Source organism: Saccopteryx bilineata, chromosome 2 (genome assembly GCF_036850765.1).
Source record: "Saccopteryx bilineata isolate mSacBil1 chromosome 2, mSacBil1_pri_phased_curated, whole genome shotgun sequence".
Classification (NCBI taxonomy): domain Eukaryota; kingdom Metazoa; phylum Chordata; class Mammalia; order Chiroptera; family Emballonuridae; genus Saccopteryx; species Saccopteryx bilineata.
This window is the reverse complement of record NC_089491.1, coordinates 109474867-109494810: the sequence shown is the minus strand read 5'-3', so window position 1 is coordinate 109494810 and position 19944 is coordinate 109474867. Positions and strand designations below refer to the sequence as shown.

Here is a 19944-nt window from a genome sequence, read left to right as displayed (position 1 = left end):
AAACTATAGCTGCATGGACAAATCACAAACCTTTTAAGAAAGTGAGTTAAAGAAATATAGCACAATTATATTTATAAAAACTTAAAGAACAGGAAAAGCTGAAAATAATATTTTTAGTGACATATAGTTATGTGGTAAAACTATAAAGAATAGTTAGTTAATGGTAAACATAAAACACCGAATAGTGATTACCTTCGTGGTACAGGTAGGAAGGAGTATCAGATGCGGAAGAGCGAAGGAATGAGGGCAAAGGTAGTTTTTAATACTTAATTTCTGAAACTGGATGGTGGCTATTCATATGGTTTTATTAATGAACTTTAAGCCATTCATACTATTTCATAATGAAAATTTCTATGAGTTCTAAGGCTGACACCTAAAATTTAGTAACCTCATTCATTAGGAAGAGTGGCAAGCAAAATAACCCTGTTCTGGTTTCATGCATTTCCCTTGGTGATGATGAGACAATTATATTAGTATTAAGATTGTCAAGTCTTGGGAGTTGAGACGTGAAAGGAGAAACACCTGCTGTGTGATATTTAAGTTATTTAACATTTCTGTTTCTCAAAAATGTTATTATCTATATACCATTAACTTCTTGATACCCAAATCTCTTCTTCTATTCCTGCTTAAGATAGAAAGTATGGGAACACATATAAATGACAATGCTGTTCTAGGAGATGTCATTATCATTGTACCCACAATCTGCTACAACTACCTGGAGTGGGAGCATGCTCACAGACAAAAAGACCAATTACTCTACCCCTATCATCTGTCAAAATTCTTAAATACCCAAAAGAAAAGCATGAGATCCAAGAGAGACTTCTATGCTGGGGCTAGATGTAGAAAATCTGGTGTCTTTATCTCCCTTTTGGTTCAAGATCCAATAAGTGAACTTCTTTCCTTCAGAAGCATAATTTTTTATGCTTAATTTAATATTAGGTGAATTGGGGACAAAGAGACCAGGATGCATATAAATTATTGAGTCAAACTCATGTAATCCTTTCTGCAAAAAAGCCTTCTAGGAATGTCTTAGAATAAACCAGACCTAGTTACGTTTTTCCTGTCCACAATCAGAACACTGAAGAACATTACAGAATCAAATTTTGAAGTAGTAGTCTTGAGTATCTGATATGCTTTTCTCCCAAAAAATATTATTAGAACATTTTAGCTTTTTGAAAAGACAATATCCTCCCTCTCCCATTCCTCTGTACCTTAATAATCTGTCTTTCAGTAAGTGGATTAATCTCTCTGGAAACACATTTCTCCCCACTTACATTATATGAAACAGTTGAACTATGATTCTCTATATGTTCAGTGAAATAGAAATCCTCTCTGATTTTAAAGGAAATTAACACAAAATTTAAAGTTGCTCTAGCTCTATTATTAGACTTTTTTTTGCCACTATACATTCTTTATACAATAGAGTATTTGAAAGATATATCATTTGTTTTCTTTCTAAGACCTTTGGCTAACATTAGCTCAAACTACTTTTATTTTGCCCTTGAGATAGATTCACCTAAAGCATATTTTCCTTGCTAACCTCAACAGCCTGACACAGTATATTACTTTTTGAGTCACTGTCCTCCTTTTCATTTCCAATATTTTCTTAGCCATAACTTTACAAAAGTGCTTTTTGTCAAGCTACATTGAATACTGCTGGCTCTTTATTTTCTTTTCTTTGAAAATTGTAAAGTATTGTAGTTCAATTATGGTGCTCTTACTCTCTGCCCCAGAGACTTGACTCCCATCTGTATTCATTTTCTTTTTTTCTCTCTCTCAAGTCTAGATTCTCTTTATTTTCCAGTGTGGGTGTTCAGTTTAAAAGTTCATGTGGTTAATTTCCCTTTACCTAATTCTGATATCAAGAGCCCTGATTTTTTTCTTTACCAGTTAGCTAGAAAATGATTAGTAGTACTGCCAGGCCAAATGATCTTGAGAGAATTAAGGGTAAGGAAAACCAAAATGGATGGCTCCCCTGTCTTTAAGTGTCTTTAAAACAAGTGGATGGCCCCACTTGTTTGTTAGAAAACAAATATATCAGTGCTTATGATTTTTTTAGCACTAGAATTTGATTTTTCTAATGTTCAAAAGTAATAGAAACTCAACCTCAATGATAAAACAACAATATAAATGCAAATTCTCTAAAAGTCAAATTATTCATCTCTTAGAAGTGTGTAGTCCAACACAACAAATGACTTGACATTTTATGTATAAACAAGTTCTTATAGATTAACTCTTCTAACTTCATTGCTCATAGGTTAAGAGTATATTGTGAATATACCTCACTATTGGCTTAAATGGATTATGTAATAAGAAGAAATTTCATCTCCTAGAAACCCGAACAAAATATTAGCAGTTGTAACAGCAATTATAATGACAAAATAATAATAATGATTAATATCATTCCTTGCTATGTGCTTAGAAATAACACATGTGCACTTAATCCTCTCAAAAACAAAACAAAACAAAAAACCTAAGAATATATGTTGTGTCCTTCTGTCCTTAGTACAAATGAAAAAACTGGGTGGTATTGTACACTTTTCAAGATCACATAGAAAATTAGTGGTCAAGCTAGAGTTTTCTCCAAATTCTTTTCCCAAAAACAAACATTTAATTAATCTTCTGTCTGTTGCAAAAACTGTATTTTGAAAAGCAATAGCAGAAAATGTATAGGTATAAAAAATAATAAGTCATGAATCTATATAAACAATAAGCAATATTTATAAAAGTTGATTATTGTTTTTATTTTTTTATAACCCTGGGTAATGAAACTTATGGTTAGATTTTACCAGAGCACTAGGGATGTTATTGAAGATATAAGGTTTAATGACGTATGAGCATCTTGATTAAATGGAACTTTTTAATACCATTGAGCAACTAGAATAGGAAAGCTTTTTCACCAACATGGAGAATTTTCTTGGTACCTCTCTCATGTATTCTTTCTGTGGTCTACAGAAAACCTTGGCTAAATTTGCACTTAATGAATTTCTTGTTTCTAAAGTCTCTAATTCCCACTCTTGCCATAAGACACACTTTTCTCCTCAGTGTCCCAACCCAATTTAGTTTCTATTCTGATCCTGTAGCCTAAAATAGATGGCAAAGGGAACATTAAAGTTGTAAATAGATGAATCCATTGGAAAAGGAATAAAGAAAATGATGACAATGGGATTTCAATCAGCAAAATGTGAAGGAAAAACTGACAAAAGTGTTTTTCTTTAATCAAAAAATGAGAAAGCAAAATATTAAACAATAAAGCAGATGAAAAGAATTCTGAAAAGAACAAATAATTTTTTAAAATACCACACATCCAGGGAGTGAGTTAAATCTTCATAGCATTAGACATAAAGATTCTAGATTTAAATGTACCTGAGAAATGAGATAAAGGTGATTTGACTTTGGGTGGTAGGCACACAATGCAATATACAGACCATGTATCATATATACTTGAAACCTATATGATTCTATTGACCAGTGTCACCCCAATAAATTTAATTTTAAAAAAAGAAAAGGAAGGACAATTGACCTGATCTTTCTTTTAATCAAGGGGAGTCTGTTATCAAGGGCAGAGAGATGGTATACACTCTCTAAAACAAAAGTCTGATGTGGCAACCCAGTAGGACCAGGTGGAGGTATCCTGCCCATTAATTAAACTTGGGTAGTACACAACATAGGAAGAATAAAAATCTTAGTCTGATAAAAATAAAGAGTATTTCTACGTCTAGTACATAAGTAGAGTCTTCTTAATATTCATGAACAGAAATGTTATTAATTCTAAATTACTTACAATATATATGTAAACCTCATTTCTTATGTTAGCCAGTAGTCTCCCTCAAGTAACTTTGGGATGTGAACGTCTACCATCACTCATGTGTAGGATTCTAACCACTGACAGAGAGTGATTGTTGTGTAAGAGGTGAGGGAGACAGGAAAAAAAATTGGCTAAAATATTGATGACAGGATCAAAGTCTGGAACATAGATAACTAAACTGAATCCATATTCTACTTACTTATTTCTTCTAAAATAAGGTTAATTGTTTCTGCATGCTGCCACTGGATGTAACTTTTAAAAACACCAGCTTTTAGTTATTGGAATTTACAGAGTGTACTAGAAATATATGTAGAATAAAGACGTCTATTGGGTGGATATTATAATCAACTTCTCATACAAAGACATTTATTGGAAAACAATATTAGAGAAACAATTGTTTTTTCTCCTTCACCTCTCATTTTTGTTCTTCATCAAATACTTAAAATTTATCTTAAACTAGCATCTATTATCATCTTTCTCCAATAATTTATTTTGAAACTATTCTAAAATAAAATTTGAGGAACATTTTAGAACACGATTACATTAAGTTACAATTTTAGCAAATACACAATTATTTGTCATTAAAAGTGTTAGTTTATAATTAAGGTCGCTCTCTTTTCCTTTATACTTATAAGGATTTTAATCTTAAACATTACATAAATAGGAGAGATTTAATTAAAACTTGAAGAAATGTGTTACTGTTAATTGAATTTTTGCTACAGTTACCTTTGCAAACCAATGTTAATGAAACTCCAGTTCAAAGTGGATGGGTTTGGGGAATTGAGATAGCTATTTATTTCCTTACCTGAGATGCCATGATAATGTTCTCAGTAAAATAAAGAACACAATTAAGAGAACTCTCATTTATAGTTATTGGTCAAGTTTACACAAACTGCTAGATTTCTAAGCAAAACAAACCAGAAGTTCAAGGTCCATTAAATAAAGTCAGTGAATGAGAAAGGGGAATACTTCTTTGCATTTCGAAAGCCTTTCACCTGTGGAGCAGAGAATGGACTTGCTCCAAAGCTAGCTAGGTTCGGCTCCGCCCCTTGCCTAGCGCGCAGCCCCTTCCCCCACCCGCTGAACCTCCCAGTTTTGTGTGTCTCCGTATTACCAAGCTATAAATTGCTCTAGAGCTTAGAGACAATCAGGTCAGCACCGCTCTCACAAGGGAAAAGCTTCTTACTTCCCAGCAGAATCGTTCAGGCGAAAGAGAGGTGGGAGGGAGGGGAGGAGGGAACCCAGCCTTTAGTCGTCACTGTGCTGGCAATGGGTGGAGAGAGGTGGGGAGGAGAGAAGCTGGCAGAAACTGCATGCCCAACAATGTCGCACTTGACCTAAGTCTACAAACTTATTGGTCGCTGCAGTGGAAACTCCCAGTGCACTCTCCACTGCCTGGCAGCCTCCACTACTGGGTGGAGTCGCGCTCCCCGGCCCCACCTATGGGATGCAGCTTCCCTTGCATCTCTGGTCCACAGCGCCCTTCACAAAAAGTCTCCAAGCATCTAGCAAGGCTCAGATTACTTTACCCTCACTTCCACCCTCGAACCCCTACCGGATTAAATCGTTAACCTTTGATAGCTCGGAGGGCCACCTCCCTGTGGCTCGGGTTGTGGATGCTCGCTCGTGGGGAATCCTTGCACATCCCCTCCCTGCTCTGCTTTCACAACTCCGTCGGGTCAAACGGCCAAAGACAAAACTTCTGGCTCTTCTTCCCTGATCTCAGCTTTTAAAAAACCTACTGCCCGAGAACCCACACACATCGGAACTCCTAGGGCGCTGTTGCAGTCTGGGCATGCTCAGTATCAGGGCAGGTTTTGACTGAAAGTAAAGAAAAAAAGAAAAGAAAAAAATAGCTTTGTATTACGCTGCCTCCTCCTGTGCATAGGGCTTGCTGAACAGGTTGCGGGGCATCCCAGTGCGCACCCAAAGGGTTTATCGGATGCCCTTGATTGCGTCTCCTTGAGATATGCCCCCCTCCTAGTTGCCTCCCTCCCCCAACCCTCCTCAGCCCCCCTCCCCTGGTCCCTGTCCGCTGTGGGGATGGAGAGACACTAACAGAACTGGGATGGGCGCTGTTGGCTGAGCGGATCCACCTATTATTAGTGCGCCCGGATTGGCTCCTTGGCACAGCGTACCCGAGGTGGAACCAATCAGGTAGCCGGGGCTGGGAGATGATGGGCGGCCGCCTCCTCACTGGAGGGATTCCTGGAGAAGCTGCAGTGTGGGGATGCTCCAGCCCGAGTACTGTTCCCAGTGTCTTTCCACCTCCTCCTTCTGCAGCGGCAGCGGCAGTACTTAGCAGCGACAACTTAAGACTGCAGCCGGGCCAGCCCCCCAGGGTGGTGCTCAGCTGAGAGGGGGGCTCAGCGCCCTGAAGGGGTGTGTGTAGGGTGGGGCAGCCAGCTGGGACCAGCTGGTGGCCCTGGAAAACCTCCCACACACCCACACCCACACACCCCTTTTGTGTTGCAGGCTGCCCCGGGGAGAGCAGTGGGAACGGAAACCGGCACCACCTCCTGGTCTTCCCTGCAGGTAAGGCAGCGAGAGTGGCGGTGCGGCCACCTCAGTGGTACCTTTTTGCTCGAATCTGTTTGCAAGATTTTGTTCTGGGTACCTTTGGGTTTCGGTGGTGGGAGATGAGACCTGGGGAGGGAGCCCCGGGTGGCCTATTGTGAGAAATATAATGAGACCACATGTGCATCTCCTCGAAAAGCACTTTGCACAGCACCCGGGATTTAGAGCCTGGAGTTGATGTTGGGCATCCCCCATCTTCTGGCTCCGTCTTTCTTTCTCTCATTCTCTCTTCTTCATCTTCCACCCTAATCTCAACCCCTCACCTCCACTCGCCCCTTTCTCAGTCTCTTTTTCGTCTTCGCCCTCCTGCCATCCTAAGCACACACAGGATTTCGTTCTCCTCCTGGAGAGGACATGCCTGTTCTCAGAGGAAAGAAGGGGATAGTGAAGAAAGGAGAAGGATTTCTTTCTGCGGAGGCAGAGGGGCAAGATAGAATGCAATCTCTGTGAAAATAGGAGTACAGAAAGCAATTAAACAAGTTATTCCAGCCTCTGCTGTCAGAGAGGGGAAGCATCAAGTTTGACTCGACCTCCTCTTTGCAAGAGACTATGTATCTCTCACTTGATTCATTCCAATGGAACAAAAATAAACCACTGATCCAACCCACTTTCAACCGCTTAATTGCTGTTGTCTTTAAGTGCCAACCCCCTAACTTCTCCTGTTTCCATCTGTCTTGTGGGCTCTTCAGTATTTGCCCACCAGTGGTAATGTCTGAACTTTGAGGTGTTTCTTGTGTAAAGAAAAAAAAATTTAAACAGGTTATTACTTTCCTGAGGTTCTCTGGTATGGCCTTTATGTTAGAGGGCAAAAAAAAAAAAAATAAATAAATAAATGTAAAGTTTCAAACATTTGTAAGGGACACCAGTATTATCAGAAGGCATGAGTTTGTACTTTGAAAAAGCTTATCTAGTTAGCTTTTCATACATGTTGATTTTCACTTCCGTGGATATTAACCCTTGGGTGAAATAAAACCACCATTTAACTCTTCTATTAAAACTACATTTGTGTATGATTTAACCATTTCATTCTACTTTTCTGCTGTTTGTGTTTTATTGCCTGGATATCAAATTAATACATTGCCTTATTTTCTTATAATAAGAATATTTAATAGATGTAAACATCTATTAAAATTGTATGTTTATACAATTTCAGTGCTCCAGTTAGAAGGCATATGGAAGCTCAGTTGGCCAAGAATCCTCTTTTACTGGAACAAAGTTTAGAAAGTAATGGAAGGAAGATAGCCTCAAATTTTAAAAATCTCAAAGGGAAAATGTTTTTGATCTCAAAAAGAGAAAGGTATAAAACAACTATGTGCCTTGGCTGCCTGCATAATAGGTCAAATAAAAGGTACTTGTTGAACAGACCTTGTCGGCAGCTTCAGCAATTTCTAACTCCATCTTCAATGATATAAGCCTTCTTTTCCTGTTATGCATCAGAGACGGCTAAGTGATTACTGTCAGTTGAGAGGAGGGACAGAAGTGCCTAGTTGAATGTGATGGAAAAGCATTCCAAGTAGGTCCTACGTGAGTGCAGAGAAGCCAGCAGATGCTAGTGACCAGATAAATTCTTTCCTTATATTATTGGTCAGAGGAAATACCAAGTCTTACATTTTTCTACATGTCCATTTGGGATAAGAAGAAGGAATCTCCAGTCTCAACTCTGTCTGATTGTCCACACTAATGTATGCATCCCAGAAAGTATTTATTTTTCACCTCATATCTTAGTGTATAAGTTTATACACCAACTTAGATAAGAGCTGGTTTCATTTACCATCAATGTAATGAATATTATTGTCTAATTTTCCATTTGAGGCACTTATCTCTTCTATCTAAATAGAATTACCCAGAGTCACAAAAACAAGATCTTCTTTCTAGGGCTTTGACACTTGAATGCCTTTTTTCCTTTTTAATGAAGTATTTCTGTTGAAAGCTAACTCTAATTTTTAGAGGTGCCACCTCTTGGTTACAAGGACAAAAGGACAAGTCGCTTAATTGCCTCATGGGTATACAACTAAATTAACAAGTTTAGACATAAAAAGATGTATAAAAAGGAAACCAACTATTTTCTATGTAAGCAAAAGAAGATTTTGTTTGCTTATTTATTTCTCCACTGGTAAAAGTTTAGGCTTCTTGGCTTGTGACACTTATTTTGATGACTCCTTATGAATGTTATTTATAGCAAATGGTATGTAAAAGAGCTGCATCTGAATATTAAGTTTTAACATGCTTCTGAAAAATTAAGTCTATATAGATACTGGAAGCCAGAACTAATTCCAATATGTAGTGAGTGGATTGAGGAGGGACTTGAAATTATTACTGGTTATCTCACAAAATGTTATAATGGAACAACTTCATACAATTTTCATCTTTTCTGTTTAAAAGAATAGTTGTAAAATCTAATAATTATTTAAGAGCATATATGATCATTAATTTTTAAAGATATTTTTGTCAAAAAATATTGTGAATATACAGGAGACATCCTAAAACCTTAATTCCAGAAAATAGCACACGGTGGAGAGTTGTTTCAGACTAGTTTTGAACCTCATTGCATAACAAAGAATATTAGTTATTCTCTTTGGTCAAATTATCAGATAGTTCTAATCAAGAAATGTGAAAATGGATAAATTGGTATTTACATTATCAGATATACATATAACATATAACATGGTGCTAACTTAAAAACAAAACTGGAATATAGGGCTTGACTTAATTATATTTGCAAAATGAACTGGAAGATGAATAGATGCAGAATGTGTTAGAAATGTAATCTGAACTTTCCGTTAGCCTAATGACACCATCAACATAATATCAATTCATCTCTTTGAGATCAGTATATTAAATCAATGTAGAGTGAATTCCCCAAACAAGTTTGAGCCATCTGATCTTAAAGAACGCACACTTGAGATAGACATTTACATGAGCCTGCAATACTTGTAGCTCTTGTGATTTCCAGTGTGTGCAACAGCCGGGAAGAGATAGCATTAATACCAAATTGGAACATAATATTTCTTTTCCTAATGGCAGTGATTAAATAATTTGGGGATGGGAAAAGAAGAATAAAATTGGTTGATTACATAAGGGAGCAAATTTGGTCCACTATTAAAGAAAACCAAGACCAAAGTTAGACTTTCTGTCATAGGGCAATGATGATGTGGGTCCTGAAACATTTTTTAAAACAAATAATGCTTTTTCAGAACTAAATATCTACTTCACTTGTAATTAAAATATTTTTAAAATTATTTGCTTGCCGTAAGTGTATTTGTATCAAAAGTTAAGGATATAAGAGATGCTTTCTAGCTGAATTTGTTTTCCATAGAAGTTCATCAGAGCTATTTAGGCAGGGATTAAGTAAGTGACAGTCTAAATGAATAAGCTGTAATCAACTAACATTTAAGGATATATGCATATGTGTGTGTATGTACATATATATTTATTTATACACATGTGAGTATGTATATATATGTATATATGTATATATATTAAAATTTTAAAAATTTTATAAAAGGATTATAGACTAATGGACAGTAGGATATAACCTACTGAACCTAAGGGGTACTCCTGAACAAAATACCAATCAAAAAAAGATGACAGTGTCTTGAATTGCTTTTAATAGTTTTTTGGTTGAAAGACTAGGAATACCCAGAGGCAAAATTGATGGGTTCTAGTTCTTTCCCTTTAAACAGCTCTTCTATGGCTTCGAGAAGAAATGATTTTTATTTGAGTTATGGATGGTAAAACCCTCTAAGTAACAGAAAATGTACTTTTATATATGAGTAACAAATAAGATGAAATCATATTTTTATATGATATGATCATAATGAGGTGATAAAGTTTCTGTCTTTCTAAGATGTATTAGATGTTTTCATGTTTGCATAAAAGTAAACTTAATCTTTTAAATAATTGAATGATATGGTTATCATTGATTTTTCAAGTAAGGGGGGTGGATTAGATCTTTAATAATTCCTCTAGGAATGATTAATATTTTTTCATAGTATTATGGTAAACTTGATTCAAACATCTTTATTAAATATGGTCATTTTTTAAAACAGGAATTTACTCTTTCCAATTTGAAGAAAACAAGCTCTCCTTCAGCTTCTCTGTCATTTTAAGAGGGTTCTCGAAAAGCTACCTTTATATTTATTTTAAGATAAACTGTGGTAGCCAGTTCATTCTACTCATATGTGATAGTATTAAAAGATAAACTTATTCTAAAATATATTGCTAATATATTCATGCTATCTATTGCAAGTAAGACAGCATGCTGTTCTTTCTGTATACGTGAATAGAAATTGAACCTTTGCTGTTTTATTTTTTTAAAAAAACTTTAAAGTGAACAGGTAGAAATATTGCTATGTTGTAGAAAGAAAATGCAACCAGAGATGTTTTTTTTTTATTTTAAATATAACTTCAGAGGTTCTATTGCAAAGAAGCCTCATTTTAAAATATCAGTCTCCTTAATTTAAAAACAATATTTAAGAAGGTTTTAAAACATAATTTAGAATAAAATAGCACATGTATAATAGTGTTAAAAACAATTTTCTGCCATGTCTTTAAAAAATGCAAAGCAGGTTTTTAAAATTTTTTTGCAACTTTTATAACTTTAGTATTTAATTAAACCACAAGTTCAGGTTGTTTAGAACTAGTTCTGATTCTCTTTGGGTTTGTTTTATCTCTACAAATACATTCAGTTCTTGGAATGGATGTGGCATATCGGTCTCCGTAATTTAGCAGTAGTGTAAATGAGGGGAAGTCAGAGTTCATCTTTTTTGGTTACTGATGTTGTGAAGACACAAAGAAAAAATACTGGGGATTCTTGTATTGGTCTCACATATAGTATGTCCAACATAGGGAGTCATTTTGTTAAAGAGGTGCTTTGGAAAATTATAAAGCCAATGAAGATAATAAATACATCTATTTCTTAGTTGTTTGTACAAAATGGGTGCTGGAAATTTTCCATGTAGAATAAGAATGGCTTTTTTTCCAGATAGTATAAAAATCTGGTGAAACTATTTGGTTAAGATATATTTTTTAAAATTTCCTAACAGTCCTGTCAGAGAATATTTCATCACACATACCAGATTACAAACCTGGTACAGCAACCTCAAATTCTGTTCCTAAAACAGTTAGCTAAGTGCTTCAGTCAGGAATTAATTTTGGGTTGAAATATCCATTGAATCAAATCTAGGAATGGTACTGATACTTGGTCTTATCCCAGTGAACCTGTTTTTCTATGTAGCTTTACTTATTTTAATGTGCTTAGAGTTCATATAATTAACTATTGTATTTGTCAAAGGGTATTATATAAGTAAAAGTAGTTGTTGTTTCCTGAAATAGATAAATGTTTTTATTTCTTTCTAGATAATTTGGAGATACTCAGAGATAAAGTGCACTTAAACACAAACAGAGTTATTTGAAAGTGAAACATTCTTATACTGCAGGTGCTCAAATGAGACAAGACATATTATCTCGTCCTCTTCCCACACCCTCCCAGATTTCAACCATCTCTTCAGTCATATGGCAATAGAAGGAAAATCAGTCAAACTCACTTCGCACTTCAATTGGGAGTTGCCTAGGTTTGGCCTCCTGGGGACAGCTTCCTCTTTTTACCTGAGACCCATTTCCTCTCTCCTTTCTGGGCCAGCCTCCTTGCTTGTCACCCTAGACCCCATTGGAGTTTGGAAGCAGGTCATTGGATTTACTAATTGCTATAATTGAGATTCATCATCAGGAAGGCAAAAAGCACATGAAAATACTCGGACAAAATGTATACAGTTACATCAAACTTAGTATTAATACTTACAAAATGGGATGTGGAATCCTATAAAAGTTTAGAATAATTGATAAAATAGCTTTTTGATTCAAAAAATTGAGGTTGTTAAGCCAAGACTCAGTATAACTTTTTTTAAAAAAACTAATTTACACTAGAGAATAAAACTGCAATAATTGTTAAAGAGAACTTCAAATCTTTGGATTGGCTTTAGTACTTCCCAAATCCATTTGTATCAGTCAAGTGTCCATTTAGAATTGTTTGCTCTTTCTTGAAAAGGAAAAAAAAAACAATTGAGTGTATTTTTTTCATGATGTCCTACACCCCAGTATTCTATGCAATATAACCAGTGGATGGGTCCTTGTTCACCAACCATGTAATATGGAAATTACTTACTTATGAGGAAAAAATAATAAAAAAAATGCTTTTTTAGAAAAACTACTCAATGGCCTTTGAAACAAGGACAGTGGTATGACAGGTTACTGAAGCCCAGCGAGCTCCTCCAGCGATTGTGCTTTGAGTTAGCAAGATTAATAATAAGAAAAACTGACACAATCTCTCAGAAAAATGACAAGGTAATGGAGCATTGAATCTGTTTCTGACTTTGAGCGTCAGCCAGATCCTGGTTTACATGGCTGGCTTTTTGCCTAAAGCATAGCGTTTTTATCAGACTTGAGGAATTGAAAAGAGTGTGAGCCATTGGGCATTAGAGACTATTTCTAGAGCACCAGAATCTCTTCTATAAATAAAATAACATAACTATCCTATTTTCACCAATATCCAAAATCCAAGGCCACAGGTTTTGTATTTAAATATAAATAAACCAGACTGTTATATGCCTAACAGTGCTTGAGTTTTATCTGTGTTCAGGAAATTCGTATATTGAAAGCTGAGATAAGAACATGATGTTACAAGTTACACATCTATTTTGAGTGTTTTTTATTAAATTATAATGTTAAAATTTAAAAACCAAGCCATCTCCTTGAGATACATCTGAGTTTAATAATTCAAGAAAATGACATTTCAACAGAAAGCTACCATACTCCTAAGTTAAAACCAAAACAGCCCTGCTTCTCAAGTGTGGGGAACCCCCCACAAAACAAAAAGTACTTGATATACAAGTTTTCAATTATTTTTTTTCAAGCTAATCATAGACAGTTTTTGAATCATGCGTAGACACCACAAAATGAATATTGATGATCAGAGAAAGCCAATTCCTTGGTGTTGACAAGTGGTGGCAACAAGTTCCATGATGCCTTTGAGAATCGGATTCATCATTTATATATTGAATGCACAGCAATAGTTTTATTTCTCTTGACTTCTGGACTTTTAAACCTGTATGCATTGAAGCATGTTACTACTCACTGCCAGAGCTGATTTGTTTGCTCTCCTAAAAAGAGTAATACAGCAATTTTCTTTCTCCCCCTTTCTTTCATTGCATTTGCTTCTTAATTTCTTTCTTTCCTACCCTCTCCTACTCTCTCCTACCTTCTTATTACTCTTTCCTTTATTTAAATTCTCTTAATGAATTATCTTCCTCTAATCACTGACTGGGACCCTAGTATTCCAGGCCCCATACTAATCCTTATCAGTAAGATTTTTTTTTTGTCAATAACAAAGAAATTTAATTCTTAGTGTTTGTACATTTTAGGTTAGCTCTATGAAACACACAGCTATAGATAAATAATGGAGAAACTTCTTACTTAGTTTATATAATTGGTATATTTAAAGGGAAGGTGCCATAATTTGAATGTTTTTTAAGGTTTTAAGTATAAAGACTTGCCTGCCAATCATTTCTGGAACAAAATTTATCACAGATAGATAGTAAAATATGTTTAAAAGTCCAAATAACTGGCATGTACTATTTGGTACCTTTTTTTTTTTTTTCTGTTTTATCCTTCCAATGACAATGAAACCATTGTTTTCATGGCAGTTGAATCTCTCTCTCTCTCTCTCTCTCTCTCTCTCTATATATATATATATATATATATAATATTGATTTTAATTTATTGTGTTTACGTAGATTCTAGTGTCACCCTGAATGCATCCCCCCTCCCCCATATGCCCTTCAACATCTCCCTTGTCCCCCCTCCCCACAGCGCCCTCCCCCTATATATATATATTTTTTTTTGTATTTTTCTGAAGCTGGAAACGGGGAGAGACAGACAGACAGACTCCCGCATGTGCCCGACCGGGATCCACCCGGCATGCCCACCAGGGGCGAGGCTCTGCCCACCAGGGGGCGATGCTCTGCCCCTCCAGGGCATCGCTCTGCCGCAACCAGAGCCACTCTAGCGCCTGGGGCAGAGGCCAAGGAGCCATCCCCAGCGCCCGGGCCATCTTTGCTCCAATGGAGCCTTGGCTGCGGGAGGGGAAGAGAGAGACAGAGAGGAAGGAGTGGGGGGGTGGAGAAGCAAATGGGCGCTTCTCCTATGTGCCCTGGCCGGGAATCGAACCCGGGTCCCCCACATGCCAGGCCAACGCTCTACCGCTGAGCCAACTGGCCAGGGCTCCCCCTATATTTTTTAAAAATTAAGTTGCTTTAATTGATTTTGATAATCAAGAGCGTTACCATTTTACAAATGCAATAAAGATGACTCAGCAGTTACCTGCCTGTATTTACACACTTTTTATATTTTTTATCTATAGAATCATAGTGTCTTAATATTTAATAATGGGGGAAAAGTTGTCTTTTAATTCTCTCAATATATAAAAACTAGTTTTCTATTTCTTACCAAAAGAAAAAGAAATATCTAACATCACTGAATACTGAATATAGTCTTTATTTTTCTCATTGAAAAGATAAAATTTTATTATGCAGTCATCACATGTTACCCTAATTTTGAAATTAATTATATTTGCATTTTAAAATGATTCAAGAAACAGTTCTCAAATCTATAAAAGAAGTCACCAAGCCTGAGTCACCAGGCTCAGTTGCCCTTCAATAATTTCTATATCACTGTGATATTAGATAGTATCTCATTAGTTTCCTTATGTATAAAGTACGTGGTTCTAAGCCATTTCCTTGAGTAGACACAGATGTGGTTGGAATAATGTGTGTTGTAGCTTTACTACAAGGTCTCCAACCTTATCTCTCACTATTTTTCTCATTGGTATTGGTACTGCCACACGTAATTTCTGTTTTCCAAACCTAACATTAATGTTGGAGTTGTTGAAACTATTGAAGCTTTTTTCTCTTCTCTATTCCAAGGTAAAAAGGGGTAAACAAGAAGTATATCCAAGCTCAAATTATTAGCGCTGTGTGACATCCATCAATTGTCATTTTTTGTGTGTTATTATTCAGACACAGTTGGGAGTGATTGCTAGTTGTTATACACATTGCAATGTAGAAATCATGATCTGTTTTTCCTGTGTGTCAGGTACTTTTCTGTGTACTTCCCATGCTTCAGTCCATTAATATTCCCAATAATGCTATGAGATTGATATTAATTGACCTTAGATATTTAAATGAGAAAATCATATAAAAGAAGTAACTTGCCGGGGTCACACAAATGTTATGAAGTTGGATGTGGTGTCAAACCCAAACAGTCTATATTTATAAAGCTATTAACCAACCATAAGTAATCATATTAAGCTCCTCTCTGGCAGAAGAAGAGGAACAGATGGTTTCAGATAGAGGTGACTTAAAGAGAGTGAAAAGTGATAAGCAAACTTTATCCACTCTATAGCAATGTGATCAAAACATTAAATTTGTATTCTTATAGACTTGAGTATAAAGACCTACTCTGGCATGGTAAGCATTGGTAAGATAGTTCACAACTAAATGTTTCATTTCACCAGAAAGGGAAATGAAATGTTTTCAAATTGTCTCGTACTCTGTTAAATGGCCGCTATTACTACTCTGGCTTCCCCCATTTTTAATTAATTAAAAAGCTTTTTATTTATAAAAATACTATTTAACTCAAAATGGTTAAAAAAATTGGAGAGGAGATTTTAGAGGTCATGTTACCATAAAGTTCAGGAATATTCTGTATTTGATCATAGCGGGAAATGGGAAATCAAAGCATCTGATCAGAACCGGGCCTATCGTTTCTCACCCCCACCTTGTCCTCACCTCCTATGATGAGCTTAATAGTTATATGATTACTTATGGTTGACTACTTGGGTTTAAATCCACATTCTACTACAATTTAGTTCTTCTTTTCTCTACCATTGCTTTATTTAGAGTCACATTCTTTCCAAAAATGTGTGAGAATATTTCCAGTGACTGTAGGTTTAAACACAAAATTGTGTAAAGTTAATAACTTTTTCCCAAAATTCTCTAGGATAAGTTTGATTGGAACAAATTGGATCACTTCCCATGGAGACTCATCCCTATGGTGAGGGCTGTGAAGTACAATTTTTTTCTAAGCCAGGCCCTGTGTGGTCTCTGGATTTGAAAGTTGGACATAACATGACTCAACTATATGGTGAGTCCTGCTGTTACAAGAAGGAAAATGATTAGATTTAGGACAGGCAAATCAACCAATGACTACTCGCTCATAAGGTACAAGCCCTGACCCATCAGAAAGGATGCTGACTAGCGTTAATATTAAAACAAGATAGCTCAGAGGAAGATTCTGGGAATTCTAGGGAGGTCCATAGAAATTGAAGATGTGGATAGAAGTGGCATTCCTAACACTTAAAGTAATGGCTGTTTACAAACAAGTGTGGAAATACTCAATAATCTATACCCAATATGACTCTACTGGTGTGAAAAGGATGAATATGAGAGCATGAGGGCCATGTTGAGTGTCATTTAACTCTAGTTGAGTCTTTGCCTTACTGCTTTGACAAGGAGAATATTAGGACTTGAGTATTTTTAGTTGCTCAGCTCAGAGAGCTGAGAACAGCCAACTAAAAATACACACACACATATATATAGGGCCACCAGTATTTTGTTAGTTTTGTGTAGGGAGTATTATTTCAAGGAGTTTATAAAGTTTTATTTTATAATGGCCTTAAGTACATATGCATTGTATAGATGCAACAAAATAAATTTGCACAAAAACACTATTCATTTTCTCTTTGCCATGCCCCAAACCAAAAAAGAGTAATTTAGAAGTAATGTATTTTTTCAATAGGGGCCATGATGTGCCTATTATATGGAAGGCGCTGTCTTGAATGCTGAGAATACAGAAGCAAACATAACAGAAAACTTCTTTGCTTTTATGGCACTTGCATTGTAGGGGAGGAGACAGACGATTAAAAACAACAACAACAACAACAAAAAACAACTAAGGTAATGTCAAACATTGAGATACACTATAAAATAATAAAACAGGTTAATAAATAAAGTGATACTAGGGACTCTGGCTAACCAATAATATATAAGTTGAGACGTAAAAGGAAAAGAAGCCAGCAATGTAAATATCAGGGGGAATGTATTACAGATAGAGGAAACCCCCAGTGTGGTAACTGCAGTGGGAATGAATTTGGTCCTGCATCAGTCCACGGCTTTGCTTTGCATGGTTTCAATTACCCAAGGTCAACTGCAGTCCGAAAATATTAACTGTCAAATTCCAGAATATACAATTCGTAAGTCTTAAATGAGTGCCATTCTGTGTAACATAATGAAGTCTCGTGCTATCCCACTCCCTCTCACTCAGGATATGAATCATCCCCTTGTCTAGCATATCCACACTGCCTGCTTGTGTGTTACTTTGTAGCCACGTGGATGATCATATCCACTGTGAAGGTATTACAGTGGTTGTGCTCAAGTAACCTTTATTTTACTTAATGGCCCCAAAGTGAATAAGTAGTGATGCTGGCAATTCAATATGCCAAAGAGCAACTGTAACGTGCTTCCTTTAAGTGTACAGGTATGCATGCTTAGGAAAAAACAGAATATTTTAGGTTTGGTACTATCTGTAGTTTTAGGCATCCATTGGGTGGTCTTGGAACGTATCTCATACTTACAGAAGAGACAAAGGGCAAGTTAGCTGATTGTAAAGGTACTGGTTTCATGAATTTGACTCTGCTTTAATATTTTAATTAAAAATAATCTACAAATATTTTTAAGGAAACTTTCAAAACAATATGCTCATATTTAAGCATAACATTTAAAAATATATGTAGCCCTGGCCGGTTGGCTCAGTGGTAGAGCGTCGGCCTAGGGTGCGGAGGACCCGGGTTCCATTCCCGGCCAGGGCACACAGGAGAAGCGCCCATTTGCTTCTCCACCCCTCCGCCGTGCCTTCTTCTCTGTCTCTCTCTTCCCCTCCCGCAGCCGAGGCTCCATTGGAGCGAGGATGGCCCGGGCACTGGGGATGGTTCTGTGGTCTCTGCCTCAGGCGCTAGAGTGGCTCTGGTCGCAACATGGCGATGCCCAGGATGGGCAGAGCATTGCCCCCTGGTGGGCAGAGCGTCGCCCCATGGTGGGCGTGCTGGGTGGATCCCGGTGGGGTGCGTGCGGGAGTCTGTCTGACTGTCTCTCCCCGTTTCCAGCTAGAGAAAAATGCAAAAAAAAAAAAAAAAAAAAAAAAAAAAAAAATATATATATATATATATATATATATATATATATATATGATGTCTCATTTCTGCCTAATATGTTTTCAGACTGTTCATATGTTTACATTGTTTTCATGGTTACAGTCATGGAATGCATACTATTTCTACCATGACTTTCAATGTGTATTCTCAGGTGTCTTATAGGTATACATTTTTCATCCTCCATTTTCACCTATAGAAGAGTAACTCCTTTTCTTTTATGGTATATATCCCATAAACCCATATTGTATACCTTTTGTTAAATCTTAATAACCTTTCTCCTTTTGCCCTCATTTCTAAGGAAGTGGAACACACCACCTATCCCAATTTTTATTATTTCTCTGAATTACGTGAACATCTTGATTTTTTTCCCTGTAATTTCCTTTTGAATATATATTTGATAGTATCCTACACTCTAATTTAGATTTCAAAACAAAACTAAATAAACACTGAAAACATAACAAAACAAATCATTTTGTGTTGATTATTATTTGGACAACACAAGTCTCAGAGCATTAACAGGAAATTATTTTTCCTCTATCTAGTTTCATATCCTGGTTTCAAGAACTCAATAACCCAAGTCTACCCAGGTCACTCTGTGATAGTAAACTAAGTGCTTTCCGAGGCATATTAACTTTTGTGAGGCTGCAGTACCACTCAGTATGCTACAGCAGTAATGAAGCAATAATTAAAGCGTCAATCTTAAATGGCCCTCTTTCCCCCCCTAAGGCTCCTATAGATATTATACTCTGATAATAATATATTTTAAAAATAGAGTTTTCTTTGCTGAGTTCAGACAAAACCACCTATAAGTGAATATAGCAAGAGTGTAATAATGGACTATTTTGGTCAATAGTGATATGCTCAATATTTTTCATATCTGTAGGATCCAGCCTCTTTTCTATCCTAAATATCTTGTTTTAGACATACTGACATACACATTTGCACATATAGTGTATTTGAAATTTTTAATGTATCTGATCACTTCACTAAATGCAAGTTTCAGGATTTTGCAATGCTATTTTTTATATCTCTGACTCTCCAGTGCTTGAGAGATAGTAGGAAGAGAGCATTCTGTAAAATGTTAATTGCATGAGTGAATGAATCTACTAAGTCTATATTTTCTAGTGTTTTCAATGACATCCAGATTCAATCCACAGTCAAGTACACATACACAAGATGAAGAGAAGTTATATGAAATATTTCTTACCGTTATATCAATATTTTTTCCATTTTACTTTTTTTTCGAATTCATTGAAACATACTAGTCATAACCAATCAAGTTAATGTAATAACCTAC

At 36.1% G+C, this 19944-nt stretch overlaps 1 protein-coding gene and 1 non-coding gene across 3 annotated transcripts in view; both read left to right on the top strand.

Annotated features, from left to right (window-relative positions):
* Positions 1-6014: 6014 nt before the first annotated feature.
* Positions 6015-19944, top strand: part of SYT1 (synaptotagmin 1) — a 586497-nt gene continuing 572567 nt past the window's right edge. For both annotated transcript variants that reach the window (XM_066257602.1, XM_066257600.1), the window contains exon 1: positions 6015-6343. The gene's annotated coding sequence lies outside the window, so the exon portion shown is untranslated. The remainder of the gene's footprint in view (positions 6344-19944) is intronic.
* On the top strand, positions 18230-18305 carry TRNAP-AGG (transfer RNA proline (anticodon AGG)). Its single transcript has one exon. It is a non-coding gene; the product is annotated as a tRNA-Pro (tRNA).